The sequence below is a fragment of the Tenrec ecaudatus genome, chromosome 14 (assembly GCF_050624435.1).
Source record: "Tenrec ecaudatus isolate mTenEca1 chromosome 14, mTenEca1.hap1, whole genome shotgun sequence".
NCBI classification, from domain to species: domain Eukaryota; kingdom Metazoa; phylum Chordata; class Mammalia; order Afrosoricida; family Tenrecidae; genus Tenrec; species Tenrec ecaudatus.
The window spans coordinates 49701015-49711932 of NC_134543.1; positions in this window are offsets into that span (position 1 = coordinate 49701015).

Consider the following 10918-nt stretch of genomic DNA (forward strand, 5'->3'; position numbering starts at 1 on the left):
CACCACCACACACCCCCCCCACTATCATGATCCCAATTCTACCTTACAAATCAGGCTAGACCAGAGGATGTACACTGGTACAGATAGGAACTGAAAACACTGGGAATCCAGGACAGATGATCCCTTTAGGACCATTGCTGAGAGTAGTGATACCGGGAGGGTAGGATGGAAAGAGGGAAACGATTACAGGGATTTACATATAACCTCCTCCCTGGAGGATGGACAACAGAAAAGGGTGTGAAGGGAGATGCTGGACAGTGTAAGATATGACAAAATAATTTATAAATTATCAAGGGTTCTTGGAGTGGGGAGCAGGGAAGGGGGGAAAGTGAGCTGATGCCAAGGGCTTAAATAGAGAGCAAATGTTTTAAGAATGATGAGGGCAATGAGTGTACAAATGTGCTTGACACGATTGATGTATGTATGGATTGTGATAAGAGTTGTATGAGCCCCCAATAAATGATTTTTAAAAGAAAATACAGAAAAATTTTAATGTTACACTGCTACCCACCGTGAATAATAAACATCATTAGTTTTTAATATAACGAGTGCAGTTTATTGGGTACTGCCTTCTAATTTACAATTTAATAGACCTATTTTTTTCCCTGAGTTTTAAGAGTTTTAAACACACCGAGCGCAACTCTTTCTAGCAGAGAGATCTAGCTATTCCTGTTTTGCCTAAAGAAGGCTTCCCAGAAGTGGTGAGTTACACAGAGATTTGAATAACCTATGAGTAACAGATTCTATCTCCTGACTCCACCAGAATCGAGATGGAAGCAATGAAAGTATATTGACTGCCATTAACCATAAGTGAAAGTTGCACTGGGCAACTGTGCTACAAATGACCCCTTTATCATATGTGTGAGTTTCTGTATATGAAATCAGGATAGACATATCTATAGAGACAGTAGCTGGATTAATAATCACCTAGAGGCATGGCGGAGGAGGTGGGGGAGGGCCAGGGAATGGGGAGCCAACAACAATGAGAACCAGAAAGAAGAAAATATTGTGAAATATATGGTAGCGATGATGGCACAATTCTTCTTACTATGATCGAATGATTATGTATGTGAATTATATGCCACTGACACTCTTTAAAAGTGAAATGAATGCTGTCAGTGATAGGATAATATCCGGCTCCCCACAAGGAAGACCAGTTACAGCAGCTATTATCCAAAGTTGCACACCAACCACTGAAGACAACAGTGAATAAACTAAAGATGACTACCAACGTGTGCGGTCTGAAACTGATCAAAAGTACAATCGAGATGCATTGATTATTCCAGCATGTTTGGAATGCAACAGTTGGAAATCAAGAAAACAGATCCATATATGCAAAATGTGACCTGGGCGACAGAAATTATGCTGGAAGTCCGTGGTCTAGTCACGGCATCCTCAAACTGCGGCCCACGGGCCACATGCGGCCCACCGAGGACATTTATCTGGCCAGCCAGGTGTTTTTGCCTCATTTGTTCTTTACTTCAAAATAAGATATGTACAGTGTCCATAGGAATTTGCTCATAGTTTTTTTTTTAAAACGATAGTCCGGCCCTCCAACAGGTCTGAGGGACAGTAACTGGCCCCCTGTTTAAAAAATTTGAGGACCTCTGGTCTAGTCAATATTCTTTGCCAACCATAATTCAATGACATCAGTTCTTCCCCGGCCTGCCTTAGCCATTGTTCAGCTTTCATATGCATATGAGGCGACTGAAAAGACCATGGCATGGATCAGACACAGCTTAGTCCTCAGAGTGACATCTTTGCTCATTAGCACTTTGAAGCGTCCTTTGCAGCAGATCTGCCCTTCAGCACTTCATTTGATTTCCTGACTGCTGCTTCTGTGGGCATTGACTGTGGATCTGAAAATGAAGTCCTTGACAACATCGATCTTTTCATAACGTTGACTGGTCCACTTGTGAGCATTTTTGTTTTCTTTACATTGAGGTGTCATCCATAGTAACGGCTGTAGTCCTTGATCTTCATCGCTGAGTGCTCCGGGTCCTCACCTTTCAACAAGCAAGGTTCTGTTAGCTGCTTATTGCCTTCCTCCAGTCTTGATGCCCTGTGCTTCAGCTAGTCCAGCTTCTCGGGTGATTTGCTCTGCATTTTGATCAAATGAGTGTGCTGAAAAGATACAAGGCCATTGCACACCTTTCCTGATGTAAAACCACTCCGGATCCCCTTCCTCGGTCTGATTGATTGCTTCCTGGCCCACGTCCAGGCTCCAGATGAGAAAAACCAAGTGTGCTGGGATTCGCATTCTTCACGGAGGTGTCCATAGTTTGTTATGATTCACACAGTCAGATTCCTGCATAATTAATAAAACAAGTAAAATTCTTGTGCATATTCCCGCTTTCAGCTGATGGCAGCAATGATACCTCATTCCACACCCTGAATCAGTTGGACTCGTGGCGTCTCCCTGTCCATGGCAATCATTGTTGCACACAAACTTTTTAAAGCCCCCTCCCTCATTTTTGTCCACAGACTCCTTCAAGGTTGCAAGTCAGGGGTTGAACTCAGTAGCTTCAGTTCTTTCCTCTTGAAAAACAACACCTAGTGTGGTCTTCTCTTTAGACTTTCTAACTCCAGTCCTTTGCACTTCTCACTAAACTACCTCTGTCTTCTCGAGCTGCCCTTCAGAATATTTTGTTCAGCTCTTTCGCTTCATTATTTCTTCCTGCCGCTTGGACTTCTCTATGTTCTAAAACAAGTGCCAGAGTGTCTTCAAACATCCATTTTGATCTTTTCTTCCTAAGCTGTATTTTTAATGACTTTTTGCTTTCTTCGTGTATCGTGTTCTAGAGATTACCGCATAACTTGTCTGGTGCGGGGTCCGTGGTGTTCAATGCATCCTATCTGTTCTTGAGATACCTCTAAATCATATCGAATATACTCAAGGTGCTAGTTTGGTCCTTGTGCACGTATTCTAATTTCTTCAGCTTCAACCTTGAACTTGCATATGAACAATTAATGGTATGTTCCCAGTCAGCCTGTTGGATGAATTGTTTCCGTATTATTTCAGTTTTCATCATTCTTCTTTCTTCTGGACAGAGACTGGTAGTTACACATTAGATGGCCACTCATGTGTTTCTAAGACCCCAGTAGCTACTTACTAAAGCAGGATGACGATTTTTGGACTATGTGATGCCAGTTGACTTTGGTGCCCCACAGCTCATTCCAAGGTGCCTGTTCTGGCCACAGATTTTCCATCCTTTTGTCCCCTTGTATGTACCACCATATCCGTGGATACAGTTGCAGCAAAGGTAAATTCCACGGTGCAAATACCCGCCATCAAACCTGCTCAGCCTGCATGTCTACACTTGTATCCCTTGATGGAGCTCTATTATTGCAGGATTGTGAAAATCACAGTATTTCCCTCTGTTGCCTTTAACTTTTGCACTTCTCCCAATGTCCTCTCTGCCTCCATCATTCTTTACCAATTTTCCTCTTACTTTCTACACCCTCCCTCTCACCTAGTTCTTGATATCTACTTGGCTTCCTCTCCATCTGAAAGTTCTGTAGCAACAATAGTCCCTCTTTTTACTTTGTAACTGTCTTCGGTACAAATTGATATCCTTATTTGCAGCCTTGTCTCAGGATACCAGGGTTTTCATGCATTTCTGCTTTATTTGGTCTTTCAAGTCTTTGTAAGAGAGGGTCTGTATAGCATGTCTGACTAGTTTGACATCTTTGGTAAGAAGACCAGGACTGTAAATCTTAACAGTAGAAGACAACCTCATCTTTCTCCCTCCGAATTTCTGGTGGGTTTGAACTGCTGACCTTACAGATAGCAACCAAATGTCTAACCCTCAGCACCACCTGGGCTCCTTAACCAACTTATTATAGCTTCTAAATATAAATATCTTTAAAGGCCATGAACCAAAACCAAACACTCCACCATCAAGTTGATTCTTTTCCCCCCCCCCACGAAGTATACATCATCCACTACATGGATGATATCTTTATTTTTTTAATTAAATACTCTTATTGGGGGCTCTTACACCTCATCATAATCCATACATTCATCCAGTGTGTCAAGCACAATTGCACATATGCTGCCATCATTGTTTTCAAAGCATTCTCTTCCCACTTGAGCCCCTGACATCAGCTCCCCATTTCTTCCCTTTCCCTCCCCCAACCACCCTCCCTCACGAACCCTTGATAAGTTGTAGATTATTATTTTCATATCTTACATCGTCTTCCGGTGCTCCTCACCCACTTTTCCGTTATTCATCCCCCTGGGAGGGGGTTATAGATTGAGTCTTGTAATTGATTCCCCTTTCTTCCCACCCCCACCCCCCGACAATCCTCCTGCTAGATCTACTCTCCTTGTTGGCCCTAAGGGGTTGATCTATCCTGGATTCCCTGTGTCACCAGCTTTTAGCTGTAGCAGTGTGCATGCTCTGGTCTAATCCGATTTGTAAGGTAGAATTGAGGTCAGGATAGTGCGGGAAAGAAAGCACCAAAGAGCTACAGGAAAGTTGTGTGTTTCATTGGTGCTATACTGCACCCTGACTGGCTCATCCCTTCCCTGTGGCCCCTCTGTGAGGGGATGTCCAATTGTCTACAGATGGGCATTGGGTCTCACTCCATGCCCCGGACCCACCACCATTCACATTGGACATGATTTTGTTCTGGGTCTTAGATGCCTGATACCTGATCCCATCAACACCGCATGATCACACAGGCTGGTGTGCGTCTGTGTGGGCTTTGTTGTTTCTCAGCTAGATGGCACCTTGTTTATATTCAAGCCTTTACAACCCCAGATGCTATCAATTGATTCTTACTCATACTGACACTACGTAGGACTTCTAAGACTGTAAATATCCTTAAAGACGAAAGCAGCCTCATCTTTCTCAAGCAGAGCAGCTGATTGGGCTGAACCACCTTGTACTGAGCAGCCCAGCACCACCCAGACTCCTCAAAAGGCATCCGTTAACCTGTGGTATGCGTGAGTCCCACCCACTGCCACATTTGCTCCTTCACATGTCCTGCACATCATTGCTCATGCTGCCCAACCGCCCTGGGAGAGGTCATGATGTCCATGTTAGCGGAGGAGAAAGCAGACTCAGAAAATCTAGTATCTTGCCCAAGGTCAGATAGTTAGGAAGTGGCAGAGCTGGGACTGGAGGTCCTAAGTCCAGCCTCTTCCTCCCTACCGGACTAGCCGCACGTGACAACAAGCTGGTGCGGCATGCTCGTCTGAGCGTGCCCAGGGAGGGCCACCATCTTCCCTCCCGCTTTGAGAGCCAGCCACGTCTTAGCCCCATGAAGTCACTCTGAATCACTTTTACTTCTTCACATTGCGTCTGTAAATCAACAGCCACGTCATGGTTGAGATGTTCAATGCCTCTCGTGATCCTGTAACTTTTCTACTGTTTCAGCCTAAACCTTGAACACATTTTGAAATTGCACATTCTTTGGAGCAAATTTATGAGGAAGTGAAAAAGAACAACACTGTAATCTCACTACAAGTGATAAGCTCCAGTAGAGTTGTTTTTATTTCTTCCAGTTTTGTTTTGTTTAGGCAGTGCATATTTTTATTATCATTATGACTGTATATACCAAGTGAGGCAAAACACATAAAAATTTTAGATAATGTTCTATTTCAGATGTTTCTTTTTTCAGCCTGCAAGATTAACTCAGGAATGTGGGAGAATTGTTACATAGTTAAAGATGCCAAATTGGGGGGAAAAGAAACTGTGACAAATTATCTTAGATTATATCAGCATTCATAATAGATCTAAAACATATTTTGTTTACAAATGAAGGATCATTGAATATGAACTGGGTACTAGAGAATATTAAAAGATTATTATTTTTTTAGATGTGATAATTCATCTGATTACAACACCTATTATTTTAGGGTACAAAAGCGACCCTAAATCTCAAATACAAGAAAAGTTATTAAGTCCTAAGCAGGAGAAGACAAGAGAAAGAGCCATGGGGTGACCATCAGCATGAGGGTGAATTGGAATCCAAGGGTTTATGGAGAACCAGCGGCTTCGTTGGGACTTAGAAAGACAAAGGAAACCGTCCCAGGTCACAACAGCTACGTCATGTCGGACAGAAGAGTTGCAAGGTTGGCCCAGGCAGCCAGGACATGACTGTGACTACACAACCCCAGTATGGAAATGCAGTCAAGCCCCAAGGGAGATTCCCCCTCCCTGGGCTGGTTAGGGTGATGGTAATATCCATCTGCCTGAGAGCAAGACTGGTCATCTTCCTGGTTAGTCAGAGGAATTCAATGAAGGTTTAATCCACACGGGGACTCTGCAAGTGGGTTTGGGGCTTTCATTGTTATCTGTGGCCTTCTGCAAACCTGCTCAGAACTTAAGCTCTTATCTTGTGTCAAGAATACTCTTACTTTTCAGACTTGCCCACGGAAATGCATATTCAGGGAAAAGGTTATCATGTGTATAACTTACTTTCAAATAATTCAGCAAAAATGTACATTATTTTTAAAAACCTTGCCACTGAGTTGAAATTGACACATAGTGACCTAATAGGATAGAATAAAACCCATCGGGTTTCCTAGGCTGCCCCATCTGTCTCCTGTGGAGCAGCTGGTGAGTTTGAACTGCCAACCTTCCAGTTAGCAGCTGAGCTCTTAGTTGGTGTACCTTCAAGGCTCCTTAAGTATATATATATATATATATATATATGTAGATATAGAGGGGGGATGAAATGGCAAAATGTCAACAACTGCTGAGTCTCAATGTATTAAGGATTGAATTGTGTGTCAATTTGGCTTGACCATGATTCTCAGGATTATATAATTATCCTCCATTTTGCACTCTGATGCAATTATCCTATGTGTTGTGTATCTTCACACCTATGAGGCAGGACTGGAGGCAGTTATGTTAATGAGGAAATACGTCACGAATGAAGTTAAGCTGTAGCTTGAGTCACTCTCCTGTGATGTCTAAAAGGGATTAACAAGCAGAGAGCAGCAGGACTGCCCACCACCAAGAAAGAAGGGCCAGGAGCGACCATGCCTTTTGCACACCAGGTCTCTACGCTGAGACATTCCCAGACCCAAGGGAACAGAGATGGCCAGGGCGTTCCTGCAGAGCTGACACAGAGAGAGAGAAAGCCTTGCCCCGGAGCCTCCTGACTGAGCACTACTCGCTTCCCGAACCACGAGTTATCCCTGTGTGGGGTTTCTGTTATGCAACCACGAAGACACAGTGGTGGGTATGCAATTGTACTGCTTTGCATCACCTCTGCCGACACATACTTCATCCTGACCAGCCACGCTGTAGGGCCGAGCCAAGATCTGAGCAATCAGGCACGAGGATGTGGAAATTCCAGTGCAAACCATCACCAGTGCAGGACAAGTAACTTTTAAGCACATGACCTGTTAAGGGCTGATTAGTGGCAACAAATCAAAACAAGTCAGCACATAGTAACACTATTTACCGCACCATGTAAGGAGTTTTGAGTACAAACCTACTTTTACTCCAAAAATGGTGCTCACTTTTTGAATCACACCTCTTTTTGCTGGCTTCTAGTTAGCCCCTCCAGGATAACTCTTGAATTCCAGTCTGTTCTTTCCTTGTCTTTTTCCTTCCCATAATATGATACCCTGGAATTAACATTCGCTGGCTTTATTCCATTTACTTCTGCCTGCTTTCCCAATTTTTAAGAATCACCTTTAAGTACTTTCCTCTCCTGTGACACTGTATATTTATGAAAAAACATAAACAGATTCCAAGATCCATTACAAATCATTATTCCGAATGTGAAGAAGTAATTTCACCTGATGCTGACACATGCCACAGAGGATGCCAGCCCTTTGCATCTCCTTGAGCAACTTATTCCATGAGCCATGCCCTTTGTCTGTCCTCAGTCTCTCCTCTCCCTCCTCAGCAGCATCCAGGGCTCTGTCTACTTAAAAGGAAGTAACACAGTTCCTTCCAACTTCACACCACTTCTTACCTCCCCCCCCCCCTTTCAGGTTTGGTTGGTTGGTTAGCTAATTAGTTGGTTAAGAGGGGCACAGCTCACTTGACTGTGGATTCTCACTTGACCTTCATTCTTCATTCTACTGCAATCTGCCCCTGCACCCACAACGTCTTCTGAAACAACTCTCACCAAGTCACCAGTGACATCTTTCTAACTCCTTTGGAGCATCTCGTCTTTCCTGATAGAACCTCTCTGCCACATAAGACACAGGTGACTTCTCCCAACTTCAAGTGCTCTTTCCTTGCCTTCAGCCTTAAGGAGCTGCTGACACGGAGGGCTCCCCGCTGAGCTGTTGGAACCCACCAGCTGCTTGGAACCCACCAGCTGCTCCAGAGGGGAAACATGGGGCTGTCTCCTCCCATAACGATGTAAAGGCTTTGGAAACCCCAAAGGGAAGCTGTATCCTGTCCTAGAGGGCTGCTATGCGTAAGAAAGGACTTGGTGGCTGTGAATTTGGGTTTGATTTTGCTTTGTTGGGGGTGGGGGGTGGGGTAAGGGCCTTATGTTCCTTCTCAGTCACTTGACTTTTCCGTCACACTTGCATTCCAGGATTTCCCTTTATTTTCTCATGTTATAGTCCCTGGTCTCCTATTAACATCTTTATCTCCAGGCAAAGCCAAGGTGTTGCCCTTTGCACTCCCAACCAACAAGGTAACTTTGACTTTTGAAGGCAACATTTGCCCTGTCTGTGTCATTTATTCTAGTCTTTTTCTGAGTAATTAGTTAAGCTGCTGATTTTGAGCGAGGTGCCGAGGAAGAAAGAGCTCTGTCTCAGGGCCAGAAATGGAGGGTCTTATTGCCAACTGAGCTTTGTAACCCAGCAGATGCAGTGGTCCTGGAGGTATCAGTGGGGGATAAGAACACTGTGCAGAACTTCTAGTAAGACCTCTATGTTTGGGGAACGCAGCTGGGCCCTGGTAGAGATCAAATAATTGACCCGGGGCGCCCAGGGACCTGATGGCCGGAGCTGCTCATGATGATCTGTGTTGTCTGATGTATGAAGCAAAAAATGTAGCAGAGGGAGAGCAGCTTCGTGATCAAACGGTGTGACTTATCCCAGATCTAGCTAGCAAGGTTCTGAAGGCACAAAGAGTTAAATAAACAGGTGACTGATCACCAGGAGAACTATCCCTACTTCTTCTCTACCACCTCTGCTGCACCCTGACCTGATGGTCTCATAAGGAATGCCACTTGACCAAGAAATAAAAATGTTGGTTCTAAAACTGAGTGTGGTGATGATTGTACAATGCTTCTTGGTGTGATTGAACTATTAAATTATATGATATGTGGATTATATGCCAATAAAGCTTGAAAAAAATTGAACCAGGCTTGGCAATGCACATATTCAATGTATAGACACTTATTAAATATAAACTGCTATAGAATCCCAATCACCAGGATGACCAGAAGAGCTACAAGGAAGATATATATATATATTTTTAAGGAAGATATATTTTCCAAGTGTGCAAAACATCAAGCCACACGTGGTTGTTCACTTTGTCTGGAATGAGAGATGATGTATTACACCGATATACGGCCTGAGAACTGAGAAGATTGGAGAGCTGATGACAAGGAGATTTGGGACAAAGAGTCATTGGTGTGCTCACTTAGAAGGGACATGGAATGTTTACTTCTTCCCCTGTGAATGCTCATGTGAGAACATAAAATAGAAATGCTCTATAATCAGATGATATTGTGGACTAAATTGAGTGTCCCCCAAAAGATATATGGATATCCTAACATCTGGTACCTGTGAACATGACTTTTATAGGGTCTTTGAAGATGCTATCAACTAATATAAGGTCATATTGCTGCAGAGTATGTCCGAATCCCATCTAAGTGGCCCCTTATAAAAAAGGAGTACAGGGAGCCACAGGACTGAGATAGGAAAACGAGAGTCACATAATGATGGAGGTAGACAAAGCTGCAAGCCGAGGAGTTCCAAGCATTTCTGGAAAGCCACCAGAAGCTAGGAGAGAGGCACAAGGAGTTCGCTTTTCGGAGCCCTCAGAGAACATCCACACGGCTGACACGCTGGCTGAAATTTGTAGCCTTCAGAACTGTCAGATAATAATTGTTGTTTTTCAAAAGCCACCTACTTTGTGGTATATGTTACAATAACCGTAAAAATAATAATAATACAGAAGAAGAGAGAGAGAGAGAGAGTGTGTGTGTGTGTGTGTGTGAGTGAAGTCAACCTCTTTCCTCTTACCCTGCAATCTGTTTAATGGGGTCATGAGCACAGTGGCCACAGCAGAAATGATGGCTATGTTTGGTTCACCGAGCCTCATCCAGCTACCACCATGTCGAAATGCCCAACCTGCCAACAGCAGAAACCTACGTATATTCTGGGGGAGCATCAGCCATTGGGTGGCAGGTTAATGATATGAAACATTTCCCATCATGGAAAGAACAGTGATTGATCCTCACCGAAACAGACACGCATTCTAGATAAAGATTTTCTTTCCCTTCCTACAAAGCTTCTGCCAGTACAACCATCTGTGGACTTACCGAATGCCTAGTCACTGGCATGGAATCCCGCACAGCATGATTCTCACAGAGGAATCCATTCCACTGCCAAAATAGGAAGATGGTCCGAAAGATTCACCATAAGCAGATTCACCATAAGCACTATAGAATGACTGGAGTGTCTATCCGTCCCAATGTAGGCACCAAACATGGCACAACACCTTGCCACATTCGGGTGCTGCCCTAGAACACGCAATATATGCTAGAAACCACCTACCACTATGTTCAGCGCCTTTTAACCAACTTTCTGAGGCAGATAGAGAGGAGTTGAGACCCGAGGCAGGGAGCGAGCGCCGCCCTGCTCATTATTCTACCTCATGATCTGCTTACAAAACTGCTGAACCTGGGCTCTGCAACTTTGGAGATCTTAAATGAAGGCTTGTCTACTAATTATGATCTCTGAGTTTCAAAACTGAAAAAA